At 41.7% G+C, this 15,325-nt stretch overlaps 1 pseudogene; it reads right to left on the bottom strand.

Annotated features, from left to right (window-relative positions):
* Positions 1-13,102: 13,102 nt before the first annotated feature.
* Positions 13,103-15,016, bottom strand: LOC132405831 (immunoglobulin lambda-1 light chain-like; annotated as a pseudogene).
* Between the last annotated feature and the right edge of the window lie 309 nt (positions 15,017-15,325).

Raw genomic sequence — 15,325 nt, forward strand, 5'->3', positions numbered from 1 at the left:
TTCCCCAGTGTCTCGTCCTTTACATCTTACAACCATCTTAAAGTACTCGAAATTCACAGTACACACTCAAAGATAAATCCAAAAAAAGTAATAAGAATCTTCTGGTGCAGGTAAAAATAGGTTAAATAAGGGTGATCATAGTTTAAAAAAGTAAAGGTGATGGAACGAATCCAAAGCAGTACTCACTCCATGAGCGTCTCCTGGTAAACTCCCTGCAATGTCAATTTACTGTCGGGCAAATGTCCTTCCCTGGGAAGGGTCGGTACATTGTCCGCATCTGAGAGGTAACCTATGGAGGCATATTCCAGTAGTTGTGGAACTTATGGTGCTGGCACTGTCTTCTCTCTCTGTGTTTGTGTGATATTTGTTTGAAAGATTATCTCAACTTGTAAGTTTTCATGGAAATCATATGGGTCTTTATTCTTTGGAGCATAGAAGGTTGAAGGTGGACTTGATAGAGGTATTTAAAATTATGAGGGGGATAGATAGAATTGGCATGGATAGGCTTTTTCCATTGCGAGTTGGGGAGATTCAAACAAGAAGACATGAGCTGACAGTTAAGGGGCAAAAGTTTAGGGGTAACACGAGGGGGAACTTCTTTATGAGTGGTAGCTGTGTGGAACGAACTACCAGTAGAAGTGGTAGAGGCAGGTTTAATTTTGTTATTTAAAAAAATGGATAGGTATATGGACAGGAAAGGAATGGAGGGTTATGGGCTGAGTGCAGGTTGGTGGGACTAAGTGAGAGTAAATGTTCAGCACAGGCTAGAAGGGCTGAAATGGCCTACCTCAATGCTGTAATTGTTACATGGTTATATGGTTATGTAGAAAATTGAATATTTGTTGTATAGAAACCTTGATGTAAATGAAGCTTAAAAGACACTTGTTGAAGAAAACAGAATTGAAAAGACAGAGACAATAGTTTTAAATGTATGATGTTGTATTGCCATCCAACTTTGGAAAAGTATGTACTTGTAATACCTATAAATAGAAACTGTAAAATAACTCTAAAAGTGATAGATCAGGTCCAAAAATTGATGACTGATGACTAAATGAATAAAGATTTGATAACTGCTTTGACCAATATGATTGATTGGCTGGTTTGGTTATTAGCCAGTAACATAGGTAAGTGGATTACTGTTTTACTGAAATGTTTGGCTGCTGAGAAAAAGTTCTGTCTTTTCAAAGAAGTTACACTTTCCAAAATCGAATCTGTGTTCTAAAAGATCTGTTTTCCAGTGGTGCTGGTGATGAGCTCCAGCACTGTTGGGAAAGGTGTTCCCTCTCACTTAAAACTCATGTCTTCTTTCTTACTTCACAAAGCTTGTAAAAATGGCTGAGGGCATTCACCCTCTCTATGCCTTTCATGATCTTATATCTTTAACTCTATCTGATATTCCTCTCAGTTCTAACCTGACAAACTTCTCCTCATGTCCTGACAACTTGTAAATCCTTTCTGAACTCTCTTCAGTTTACTGATATTTTACTTTCAGCAGGGCAACCAAAATTGTACTGTACTATAGCCTCCCAACTTGTAAACTGAAAGCCATGACTAATTAAATCCATAGTGCCAAAAATCGTACTTATCACCTAGTTTAACTCTAAGAACACTTTCCGTTAACCTTGTTCTTGCACTCCAAGGGAGCTCTGTTCAACAATGTTCACAATTCATGTGAAAGTCCTATCTAGATATTCTCTTGTAAAATGCATTGCCTTGCACTTAGCCAAATTAAACTCCAGTTTACATCCTTCATCTCACTTCCCCAGCTGATCAATCTGCTCCTCTAATTTTGATTGATCTTCTGCATTGCCTACTATACCACCTATTTTACTGTCAACTGCAAACTTATTAGTTATGCCTTGTATGCTTTTATTCAAACTGTTGTTAGAGATGCCATAAATCAATGGACCCAGCACCATCCCCCGAGGCATTCTCTTAATCATAGGCTACCAGATTGAGATAAAGATCCTCCACTTTGTTGGCTGGCATACAATCAACTTACTAGCACCTCACTGTGGCCAACGATGAAGTTAATAAGAACATAAGAAATAGGAGCAGGAGTAGGCCAACTGGCCTGTCAAGCCTGCTCTGCCATTCAATAAGATCATGGCTGATCTGACCATGGACTAATTTCCACCTGCCTTTTTCCCATAATGCTTAATTCCCCTACTAAGCAAAAAATCTACCTAACCTTGTATTAAATATATTTAGTGAGGTAGCCCGGACTACTTCATTGGGCAGAGAACTCCCCAGATTCACCATTCTTTGGGAAAAGCAGTTCCTCATCTTCCTCCTAAATTTACTCCCATCAATCTCGAGGCTATGTCCCTTAGTTGTAGTCTTACCTCACCAGTAGAAATAATATCTAAACCAGGGCTCATAACTTCTTCTCTAGCCAGCCATAGTGTTCTTGGATATAGCTGGCCAGACTCTGGGGATCAGTCAACCTCTGCCCATTTTTAAAAATCCAGAACAAATGAATCTGCAATTCTCTTCCTCAGAAATCATTAGAAGCTAAGCTGTTAAATAGATTCATGGCTACGTGTAAACCGATCTATAGTGCAAAAGTAGGTCTGTGCTAAGGTGCAGTCGAGACCGAGATCATGTAACAATGACTTGATGAAAGATGGAGCAGGATGGAGCGGCCGTATGGACTGGTCCTGTCCCCATCTCCAGTGTTCATATCATCAGAGAGACTGATGTTCAGACTGAAATTATTAGGACACAGTTTGTATAAGAACATGTTTAGTGCCGAGCATCTGTTTGCTAGCATCAGTGGACATAGCCATGAATCTCAGTGAACATATTTTGGTCTCTTTCAACCCTTCACATTGTGTAGGTATTTTTACAATGATGCTGATGAAGAAGCCTTATAGTGAATCTCAGCCCCTCTAATCCATAATGATGCTATGCTCAGACTCTGCAAGTATGCTGATTTTCACTACCTGCAAAATCCTCGGTGTTACAATCAGTTGTGAAATTTTACCCTTCAGTATTTTGCTGGAGAGTGGTGTGCAATAAATTTGCTGTCATTCCTCTACCCCATTGACTGTCCAATTGTTATCCCACAGGTGTTTCTTGCAAAAGGGTGCAGGGTAAACCAGAACTTACCAGTCCCAGGGTCTCCATGGTTCCCACTTATTCCCATTTACTTCCAACAGGAGACGTGGGCCATTCTTGGGGAGGATAGGCACAAGGATGCTTAGGTAACACGTGAAGTGTGTCATGCAGTGCTGATACCTCACGGCTTCAGTGACCTGTATTTGATCCTGCGCTTGTGCATACGAAATGTGTCTGTTTCCTCTGTGACCGCTTGAATTTTCCAGTGATGCTCGATTTTCCTTACCCAATGCAGATAACATTGGTTGGTAAGTTGAAGGATAAGATCCTGAGAGGCAGAATTTGTGAACATTTGCAGAGGCATAATATGATTAGGAATAGTCAGCTAATATATCCAATAATAGCTATATAGAATACTGGTCAAATCCCACTTGGAGTACTGTGCTCAATTCTGGTTGGCTCACTATAGGAAGGACGTGGAAACCATAGAAAGGGTGCAGAGGAGATTTACAAGGATGTTGTCTGGATTGGGCACCATGCCTTATGAGAATAGATTGAGGGAATTTGGCCTTCTTTCCTTGTAGCGACGGAGGATCAGAGGTGACCTGACAGTGGTGTTCAGGATGAGGGGCATTGATCATGTGGATATTCAGACACTTTTTCTCAGGGCTGAAATGGCTAGCACGACAGGTACAGAGGAGATGTCAGGGGTATTTTATTTACACAGTGAGTGGTGAGTGCATGGAATGGGCTGCCAGCAGCGGTGGTGGAGATGGAAATTATAGGGTCTTTTATGAGTCTCTGGATGGATACATGGAGCCCAGAAAATTAGAGGGATATGTGTCAGCCTAGGTAGATCTAAGGTTATGACCTGTTTGGCACAGCTTTGTGGGCCGAAGGGCCTATATTGTGCTGTAAGGTTTCTATGTTTCTAAGGTCCTGTACCTTGCCTCTTGATGTAAAGAAACAGGAAAAGAATCAAAAGGTGCTTGATAGCATGTGAGGAGAATGGAACTGGCATTAATGTGGCTATTCGATTGGGAGGTTATGTAGACTCAGTGGGCTGAATGGCCTCATTATGAGTTGTTCCAAATAACATTTGCTCAGTTTCTGCTATATTATTTGATTTATTGATATTTTTCAGTCATATTACCTCAAATTATATTTACTTTCCTCCTGCAGAGAGCACTGAGATATCACTAACTGGGAAGAGACTGGTGTGAGGTTTCTCTGTGGGGTTGGTGGGTCTTGGCTACTGCATCATGGTTATTTGTTGAATGTGTTTTCTTTCCCAGGAACCCTGGGCTGCAGTTCCTGTGTTGTGGGAATTCGAACTTGCGCTGCAAATTAACACAGTGAATGAGGAAGAACTCAGGTAAAAAGTCTTCCTGCATGGGCGGATTCTGTTTACCTTGCAGTTGCAGTTGTAGGTATATAAATACAAACCAAGCTCCTGACAATGCCACTGAAGATGGCGTGGTCTGAGTTTCTACTGCCTGACAAGAACGGTTGCATTACAAACAAAGTTATCAAAGAGACATTGAAGCTGGTGTATACTGAGGTGATTTATTGAATGAATTGGGATGCCCTTGGTGGAAGAGGCCTGTTTTGGCCCAATATTAAATGACTTTTGACATTTTAAAGGTCAAATCTGGCCGCAGGACAATTCTGTAGTTACAATGTATCTACAGTGCTTCCTTGAATTACATATAATTTCCACACCTCCTTCTTTGCACCCACAGTACATGCACACAAAATGAATGTTAATCAGAATTGACTGGTTTTCAATTAACTGGTATCCATAGCTCCTGAGAACTATTATCCTAGTCTACACTTTAAATTTAATCTTCAGTCCGTGTTCAGGTCAAAGATTGGTTGTTGAAGTCAATACTTGCTATTTATGCTAACTCTAGAATATACCCTAATATTCCCTCCTCTAGGCCCTCCTGGACAAAAATAAATTTGTTCCAGGAAAGGTGAAACATAATCAGATATGACAACATAACTACTCTGTATTTTTGAACCCATTTCCCAATTACCAATATGCATCCAGATTCATACTATCATCCCTAATAACTACCTGCAAGACTCTAAGCAGAGATTGTTCCAGAAGTTTGACCCACAGTCTATAAAATGCAACTCCATCATTCATATGCCTGTTGCCTTCTGCCATGCTGCTTACGTGCAGTCTAATCACATTGTTTACCATCACAGCCTTGTATTCTGATAGCCAAAGCACAGCAGAGGCTATCAGTGGTTACTCTTTGGTCAGGGCACTAGCAAGGTGAATGTATCAGGGTTATAAATGTATCGGGATCACAGGCAAAAGTTCATATTCCATACAATTACAAAAGATTGTCAGAATCTTGATGACTAGTCTCCGGGTCACTGTCATTGATGTACAGGAATAGTTGGTGATGGCAAATCTGAGAAAATGCTCTGTTTCTCTCCAGGAGTGAATGACTTATGGATAGTCATAATCAAGGTGAATGGTTGGCTTCAGTCATTAGGGATCTCAGCCTTACATTCCCTGACCTCAATCAATGTCATCCTGACAGATATAATGGTATAATGACCCAGTCAAATATCTGCACACTAATTCCCACACTACATAATATAAATTCCCACACTATAATATAAATGATGGATAAAAATTAAAAAATACATACTTAAACCACATAGTACATACTCTTCAATCTGCCACTTATGTGCTTAATAATGCTTGTTAGATTCCTTTGCATCTAACAGTGACACAACGGTTATGGATGTGTTGTTAAATCACACCCACACACACACACACACTCGAAATTACGTGTGTGAAAATAGTTTTCAGAACGAGTATACATGCTTCCAATTGGCAACTTGAACGCCAGTCACCACCTGTCATGACTGGTTGCCCTGTCTCACAAAATTAACACAGAAATGTTTAGTTTCTTATATAAATGCACATGCACGCAAACATCCAATGCTACTTTTATGTTTAACAGTTCATCTTGTTGCCGTGTTGGTGATATCTTGTGATCCTGACGCCACTGACTCATTAGGTTCAAGTGTGTACTATGTTTAAAAAATACTCACCGACTTAGACAGCTATATTTGCAATATACCTTACCTTCAGAATACGTCGTAACAGGAAGGAATATCACACAAGTACCTGCCAATGAGATCTGAACTGGCACTTGGCTACCAAAGGAACAATGGATAGATTGATACAAAATGGACAAAAGGATGCTGTCTGGAATTTTTTGAAGTGAGGTCCAGTATTGCTCAGGGAGGTGCAATCTTACAGTCAGTGATCTGCCATATATTCAAGTAGGTAGATTTCCACACAAACACAGATTTTGGAGAAGTAAATGACTCAGCCCTTCCATCCTGCTCTGCCATTGATTCATATTGTGGCTGATATTATTGTAACCTTAATATCCCATTACTCCATAATCCAGGTAAACATTTAACTTGTTCATTGTTTAACAATATGAATTCATTTTTCTTCCACAGCCCCTTAAGAAAAATAGTTTCAGAAGATTTATTGCGCTCTCAGAGAAGGAAGCATAGCTTCACATCTGTCTTAAATAAGCTGCTTCTGATTTTTAAACACTAACACCGATGAGACTAAACATCCTATCCATAGCCTCCCTGCTGAGACCATCAGGAGCTGATGATCCAATCAATTTCCCTCCCAGTTTTCAAAATTCCAGTGGGCACAGGCCTCCCATTCCCTCACAACATGGCGTATTACAACTTGCATTACAAATTCACTGTGATCTTTGAGGAGGTGACAAAAAATGATTGATGAGTTTTGAGTTGTAGATGTTTTTCCGTAAAGTTTAGAACAGCATTTGGCAAGATTTGGCAAGCTTCTCAGGAAGACTGATTCAGAAAACTAATTCACTTTGTATCTGTGATAATTTTTTGGCTGGATTTAAAATTGGTTGGCCATAGAAGACAGAGGGTACTGGTGGACAGGGAATATCCACTTTGGAGCGCCATCGCTAGAAGTGTTCCACTGGAATCTCTTCTGCGACCTCTGTTGTTTACAATTACAGAAAATGACTTGGATCAAATACAGAGTGGCTGATTCATATGGTTGCTGATGGATAAAGAAATACAGAGATTGTTTGCAGTACCCCAATGTGATCTCTCCAGGGCTCCTTTCAACAGAAACACAGATTGCTGTATTCAGATAAGCTAACTGGACCTAATAACCACCCTGAGCAAAAGGACTACAACCCAGGGTTCTGAAAGAAGTAGTTAAGAATATTGTTGAGTTGAAGCATTAGTTGTGATCTTTCAAGAATCATTAATTCCAGAATAGTTTCAGAGGAATGAAAAATTGCAAATGTAACTCTACTCTTTAAGAAGGGAAGGATGCAAAGGGCAGGAAAGTACATGCCAGTTAGTCTGACTTCAGTGGCTTGCAAGAATTTAGATTTAATTCTTAAATATGAGATTTTGCAGTACATTTAGACTCCGGCTAACAGAGAGCTAAGTCATTATGGTTTCCTAAAAGAGAAATCATGCCTAAAAGCAAACACGAGGAAATCTGCAGATACTGGAAATTCGAACAACATACACAAAATGCTGGTGGAACACAGCAGGTCAGGCAGTATCTATAGGAAGAAGCACTGTCGACGATTCGGGCTGAAGGGTCTTGGCCCGAAACGTCGACAATGCTGCTCCCTATAGATGCTGCCGAACCTGCTGTGTTCCACCAACACTTTGTGTGTCATGCCTAAAAGGTCTGTTTGAATTATTTGAGGAAATACCGTGCAGGATTAGCAAAGGAGAGTAAGTGTAATTTCTTATAAATGAGATATTCAGAAGCTCTGACAAGAGGCCAATGTTGGGACCACTACTTTTCATTTTCATGTCAATGATATAAATGATGAAATTGATAGCTGTGCGGCCAAGTTTGTGGATGATACAAAGACAGGTGGAGAGGCATGAAGGACTGAGGAAGAAGGGAGTATGCAGAAGGACTTGGGAAGATTAGGAAAATGGGCATAGAAGTACTGATTGGAGACAGTGTAAGGACATGTAAGGTCATGCATGCTTGTGGACTATTTTCTTACCAGGGAACTAATCCAGAAGTCAGAAGTGCAAAGAGACTTGGGAGTCTTAGTGCAGGATTCCATTATGGTTGACTTAAATGTTGAGTCAGTAATTTTGAAAGTAAATTGAGAGGACTAAGTTATAAAGGCAAGATGTAATGCTGAGGCTTCATTAGGCATTGGGTCAGACTGCACAAGGTGTATTCTGAGCAGTCTTATGTGGAAATAGAAATGCTGGTATTGGAGACGAGGTTCTTGAGAATGACCTCTGGAATGAAATGATTAACATATGAGGAATGATTGATGGTTCTGGACCTGTACTCACTGGAGTTTGGAAGAATAAGTTGGATTTCATCTAAAACAATCAGATACTGAAAGGCCTAGTAGAGTGGACACGGAGAGGATGTTTCCAATCATGGGAGAATCTAGGACCAGGGACAAGAGCCTCACAACACAATGTCTCTCCATTTGAAAAGAAATCCGGAGGGATTACTTCAGCCAGCCACTGGTGAATATATGGAATCCATTGCCACTGATAGCTGTGGAGGCCATGTTAATGGATATACTTAAAGCTAAGACTGGTAAGTTCTTGATTAGTAAGGGCATCAAAGCTGAGGGGAGAAGGCAGGAGAATGGCGATGAGAAGGGTAATAGATCAATTATGAATACAAGGTATTGAGCAGGAAAATTTATCAAACATGGCAGAGCATTCTATGAGCCAAATGGCTTAGTTCTGCTTCTATGCCGTATCATATTTTGGAGATCTTATAGTGGAAGGGAAGTTATTGATATAGCAGCAGGATGAATGTGTTGCATGAGGAACTGCTGAGTGATATCCTGGGACTGGGATGTCTGACGTCAAACAACCATAAAGTCTTACTTCTGGTGAGATATGATTCTTGTTACTGATATATTTTTCCTAATGATATTACGTAGTGATGGAATGTTTGAAAGCAAAAAAAGTGCAAGCCAGGTTGCTTTACTTGGAACTGAATTGCGCTGAATGGCCTCATTATGTGTTTTGGTAAATTCTACCATAAGGCCACAGGACACTGGAGCAGAAACGGGCTATTCAGCTTATTATTCCTCGCAACCACATTCTTCTGACTTCTCCCCATAACGTCTTCACGAAATAAGAAACTGTCAACCGCTGTTAAAAGAGGCTGATTTCCCAAGTCATTCTCCCAACGAATTGGGCCCCAGAGCCGTCTGTGGCAGTGAGTTCCACAGATCCACAACAGTCTGGCTAAAGAAATTCATCTCTGTTCTAAGCGGACTGTCTTGTATTCTGAGATTGCGTCTGGCCCTAAATTACACAATGACAATTGAACAGTGAAGATTATGCTGAAATATTTGATTAAAAACTTGTTTCAGTATAACATTACGACTTGAATATTCCTTTACCTCTGCAGGGAGCACAAAGGTAACACAACAGGGAAGGGAAACTTGGGAACAGGTTGGTGTGAGAATTCTCTATTTGAAGGGAATGTTAAAATGGTGGGTCTCACTCATTGCAGTGTGGAGTTTTGGTGAGTGTGTTTTCTCTATCAGAAACCCAGTGCTGCAGTGCCTGTGCTGTCGAATTGTGTGTGTGTGTGTGTGTGTGTGTGTGTGTGTGTGTGTGTGTGTGTGTGTGTGTGTGTGTGTGTGTGTGTGTGTGTGTGTGTGTGGAGAGAGAGAGAGAGCGAGAAAGTCATGGACAGCTGCAACATGGGAAGATTAAAAGGGAAAAGCGGACAGCGAGGGGAAGGAGGTTAAGGTTGTGTGAAATTAGGGTGAGGGCATAAAGAAGCAGTTCCAGCTGTACCAGCATGGTCGGGTTACCTCTCTAATTCTCCTCTATAAGAAATTTTGCCCCCCTCTCATCTGCTTCCTTACTGCCTATCTGTCTCCTGGGCTTTTTCTCTCATCTCACCTTCGCTATCAGCTGTTCCCCTCTCTCTATCCATCTCTCACTCCTTCTTTCTATATCCTCTTTCTCTTACCCATGCAATGTTCCTCTCACTGCCACCAAATCTTCTGCTTCTCAAATGAAGAACAGCAGGAGTATAGTCATTACTTGAAATCCCCCACTTTAAGCGCATAGTGTTGACCAGCCCTTCATCGAGGAAGCGGGAAGGAGGTAAGTGGAGGTGGGCTCGCAGCCCGGAAGCGAGATGGTGGGGAGTGAGGTGAAGGATGAAAGTAGGAACAGGGTTCGGGAATAAATGTAATGGCACTGCCAGTGGAGAAAGTTTGAGGGGGCAGCGTAGGATGCATTTATCGGGATATGAAAATCTGATAATGGTTCTCCAGACTTGACTGGCCTGTAAGAACATTAAGCTTCAGCCGCAATGGAAAAATGCTGGCATCAGCTTCTGAGGATCACTTTATTGACATTGCAGAAGTGGAAAATGGTGAAAAGCTATGGGAGGTGCGATGTGACTTGCCTACGTTTACTGTAGTATGGCATCCGAAACGATCATTCTTGGCTTTTGCTTGTGATAACAAAGATGGCAAGTATGATAACAGTCGGGAAGCTGGAACTGTTAAATTCTTTGGACTCCCTAATGATTCATGAAACGATACTCCTGGACTTCAGTGCATTTGTTCAACGATATGTTGAGTGAAACATGGAAAAGCTACTTTGGACTCAAATCTATTGCGTGATCATTGTAAATAAACTGTTTTTATTTAAAAAAAAGTTATAATATGAGTGCATATTGAATTTGTGTTCTCATACTATAGTTTTCCACTTAATATGGAAATGTATGTTCATGAATATTCCTGGGTAAATTTAATATAAATAAAGCTTCCGTAATTAATGTGCAAATGTATTAAAATATGCAGATGACGGTATTTGACAAGAAATTAGAAATTAACGAATATCTTTTACATATGAAGTGCCACATACAAGATGTCTAATGCACAGTTGACTTTTCCCCCTTTTGTACATTCCATTTCCTATCTTTAGAGCTGTAAAAGGTAATTTCACAAGGGTGTTAGGTGTAGAGAGAGTGGTAGTTTGGCAAGAGAACTACTAAATTTAAAAATTGCAATTTAATACATAATTGTACATATTTTTATGAATTAGGTAAGTTTTCATTTTTACTATTCCATTCAAGAAAATCTTGTTGCAGTGGTTTAACTTGATGTAGTTGCATTAGATGACAGTGTTCTGGAAAACATGATGTCAATAATGCTCTTGTCCCAAATTCACATTGGTTCAAATTTGTTTGTTTTATAGCTACCTTGTTTATCAGATATCAATTTGATATCATATGTGCAGTATTTAACTTTTTGGGTAAGTTTTATTTGTTACATGCAGCGCCACAACATTATAGTTAAAAGAAAATAAACACTTAGAGCTATTGGATAAGTGTAGATTTGGCACCAGTTATCAAATCAAATGGGTTCCAGAGATTTCAAAGCAATGCAAAAGACAGTTATTGGCATTTTGTCTGGACTAGTGTATTATAAGCAAAGGTTTAAGAATTCTCTTTTATGTTGGTCTGAAAATTACATGTTTGATTTTTTTAAGATAATATCTCAACTCAAAAACGTGGCAATAATCTGAATATTTAAGGTCTATATTGAGAATAAACTTCGGACTTAATTGTTTTGGGAAAAAATATTGTGTACAGTTCTGGTCACTGAATTATAGGAAAGATGTCAACAAATTAGAGAGAGTACAGAAGAGATTTACTAGAATGTTACCCGGGCTTCAGCACCTAAGTTACAGAGAAAGGTTGAACTAGTTAGGTATTTATTCTTTGGAGCGTAGAAGGTTGAGGGTGGACTTGATAGAGGCATTTAAAATTATGAGGGGGATAGACTGAGTTGAGGTGGATTGGCTTTTATCCATTGAGAGTAGAGAGATTCAAAAAGAGGACATGAGTTGACAGTTAAGGGGCAAAAGTTTAGGAGTAACACGAGGGGGATCTTCTTTACTCAAAGAGTGGTAGCTGTGTGCAACGGACTTCCAGTAGAAGTGGTAGAGGCAGGGTCGATTGTCATTTGAAAAAAAAAATGGATAGGTATAAGGACAAGGAAGGAATGGAGGGTTATGGGCTGAGTGCAGGTAGGTGGGACTAGGTGAGAGTAAACGTTCAGCACGGACTAGAAAGGCCCTGATGACATGTTTCCGTGCTGTAATTGCTATTTGGTTATATGGTTATATGGGATAGTGTTTGGTTGCAAAGAGAAGGCAGAGAGGGTGCGAGTGCGGCTCAGACGGTAAGGGAAGGGGGGATCAGGAACTAATGTTAAACAAGTACTTAACTATTCTGTCTCTGGGCTGTTGCACCCCAACGCCGTTGCCCAAGAGATGGTTGAGGAACAGCTTTTAAACTTCTGATTGGGCAATTTTCATCCCTTGTAATCCAATTATTTCAGATAACCAGACTTTCCAATTTCTCAGTATCGGTGATTACTGCCGAAACCTCACTATTCCAGAACATAGCGACAATTTATCCGTGCTTGCCGTCCTTATTTGCTAATATTCGGTGTTCAAAGCTGCAGAAGAGAAACTTCAGGAAACCAGAACACGAACCAGAACAGGGAGATGAATCTCCTTTGTCTTTGTTCCTCCCACTCGGTGTCAGAATATAATGAACTCGAAAGATGACAAAACGCACACGTGGAAATCATTCCTGCACTGATCATATTTATTTGTAGTTAGTCACCGTTACCTTCCGTTAGTCTGAAACTGAGGACGAATCACAAAATCATTTATTATTTATTCAAATTAATCCAAACACCGGGAGAAAACAATTCACGGCACGAAATTTCCAGAAGACAAGTAACTGTCCACTTTAACACCGCGTAGCCTCTCCGTAGGAAAAGTAACAAAATCAGCCCCAAATCAGGGTACAAATATTCCAATATCAGAATGGAAACCACAGTGAGCGGAACAGGAGGGAAGTACAGGGATGAGCGAGTAAGTATGGTAGAGGTGAAAGATACAACGCAGTGATCTCTCGTTAATCGAGGAACAAATAAAGAGAAGCTGCACTCTGTTTAACAGCTGGATTGTGTGACTGTTGCGGATATTGTCGAGGCTGCTCCTTGTTGAACTGAGCTGGAGTACCTCTTCCCACTGCTCCAGTCTGCACCGGGCACCGTCAGGTAGCTGCTGAGACTGAAGGTTTTGTCCGCGTTCTGAGTCACCCCGCTGGTTTGCACCTCACTGCTCGTCGGACTGTCGTTCACTGTCCAGCTGACGACAGGGAAGCCCATTGACAATTTACTGACCAGGCAAACTAAGGTGCCCGCTCCTTTAGCGGAGATCTCCTCGGCTGACGGCCCAATCAGTTTCACTGAAGGGTCCGGGAGTTGATGATCTGCAACATGAACAAGAAAAGACGTGTTTCAAATGAACAGAAGACCTCGCGTTATTTCACACTTTGACGGAAGCTCAAGTTAAACATTCCAGCTTCGTAGAGTTTAGCCAACTATCTCACGGAGGGACGGGGATGGGTGTAGGGGCCCAGGGGGAGGTAGAGATGCGGAGAGGTGTAGGATCCGTAGAAGAACACTTCATGTTTGTCAGCTAGAAATCTACTCCAATCGTTGAGGCTGTGACGCTCTGAGTCATTCACGGAATTGAGAGACACACTGACATCGAAATGTCTCAGAGTAGTTTCATGTGCCCACTCTCTGTGCCATCAGCCCCTTTAGCAATCTCGTTAGAGGTCTCTGAGCCCAGTATGGTAGTGCGCGGTAGGGCCGTCTTTATTTTGAGTCCATTCTCACTTCTTGACACAAGATAGGAGAGGCCATTATTAGTTGCTGAGCGCTGTATTTCACGTTCCTCATCTACCCTCCGCCCTACCCACCATCAGAAATGGCCCCGCTGCTGTCGGGAGAATAAACACAAGCCACAATCTGCCTGACCCCCACTGGACAAAGGCAGATAATCAGCCGTGCTGATCTCCAAAGAGAGGGGCAGGGTAGGTCGCTCTGTGATCTGAGATGATTTGGAGGGATTTTGCTCCCGCTCACCGTGCTGTTGGGGAGGTTGGATTCTCTGCAGAATACGATTTCTGGTCATTGGCGGTGTAGTGGCCTGGATCATTGAAAAGTGCAACGCAGAGGGGAACACGTGGCAGGCGAGGAGGCAAGGTCCTGGCAGTGGGAGAGCGTCTTTCAATGAATGGGTGCAGGAGAGTTTGTACGAAAAGACAACCGAAATGAGAAATCCTTCATTAAAAGACGGAAGCAATTCACCAAAATGCACTCTATCGAGAAAAACTGGACACGGAACATGATTTGATTGTAAATCAACATTTTTCATTGTAAAATGTGCATGTAATAATCACGTTACAATTATTAAATGCCAGTGACCGTATTTATGCCGAGGTTATTCAGGATATACTTCCCGTCACTTACCTGCAACAAGGAGTTTGGTCCCTGGGCCGAACACGTATGTACTGATCGATGAAACCCACTTTCCACAGTAATAGAGGGCAGTGTCACACATCTCCACATTCTTTACGATCAAATGGTAACGGTGCCGGCGCTGTTGCCTGTCGATGTGAAACGGTCGCTGCCAAACCCAGGGCCGTGGTTTGGGCTACCCCAGGAATAATAGTGAAAGAGCACCATTTGTGGGGCTTTTCCCGGTGTCTGTTTGTACCAGTACACATATTCGCTATCCTTTGTTCCGATATTATATTCCAGCTTGGCCGTGGATCCTGGATTCACCGACACGGTCGGAGGTTGAGTCAGACTCTGGGATTCTCCAGCTGTGAAATTCAACTTCAACAACTGACTCTTTAACGTGACCCCTAAACCCACCCCAGCAAACATAGGCGGTGCAGACTTGCTGCTTGTACTTACAGCCCAGCCACATTGACAAACACCAGAAAAAAACAGTGTCCGCATTGTAGTTGCCGTCAGTTTCTTGCTTCCCTTCTGCCGGTGGATCTGTGGTGGACTGTGGCCGCTGCTGCCAGTGGAACCCAGTTATAGAGCAGTTTGTTCTAGGAGGAAATCCATGTAAATCAGGGCGACTCCCACTGACCAACCAGAGGAAGGATCTGAAGCCCTCCCATTCACCGTCACACGCCGCTGGGTTGAGGCGATGACACTACCAGTAACTGACGTATCTATACAAAACAACGTGCAGATGAGCAGGTCGTTGATTGACATTTCCCATACTCTCCCTTCATTTCCCTGATTCCATCCGTCGGAGCAGAGATGCCTCGCACACCTCCAATTACAACAGGGCAGAA

This window comes from Hypanus sabinus, chromosome 16, assembly GCF_030144855.1.
Source record: "Hypanus sabinus isolate sHypSab1 chromosome 16, sHypSab1.hap1, whole genome shotgun sequence".
NCBI classification, from domain to species: Eukaryota; Metazoa; Chordata; class Chondrichthyes; order Myliobatiformes; family Dasyatidae; genus Hypanus; species Hypanus sabinus.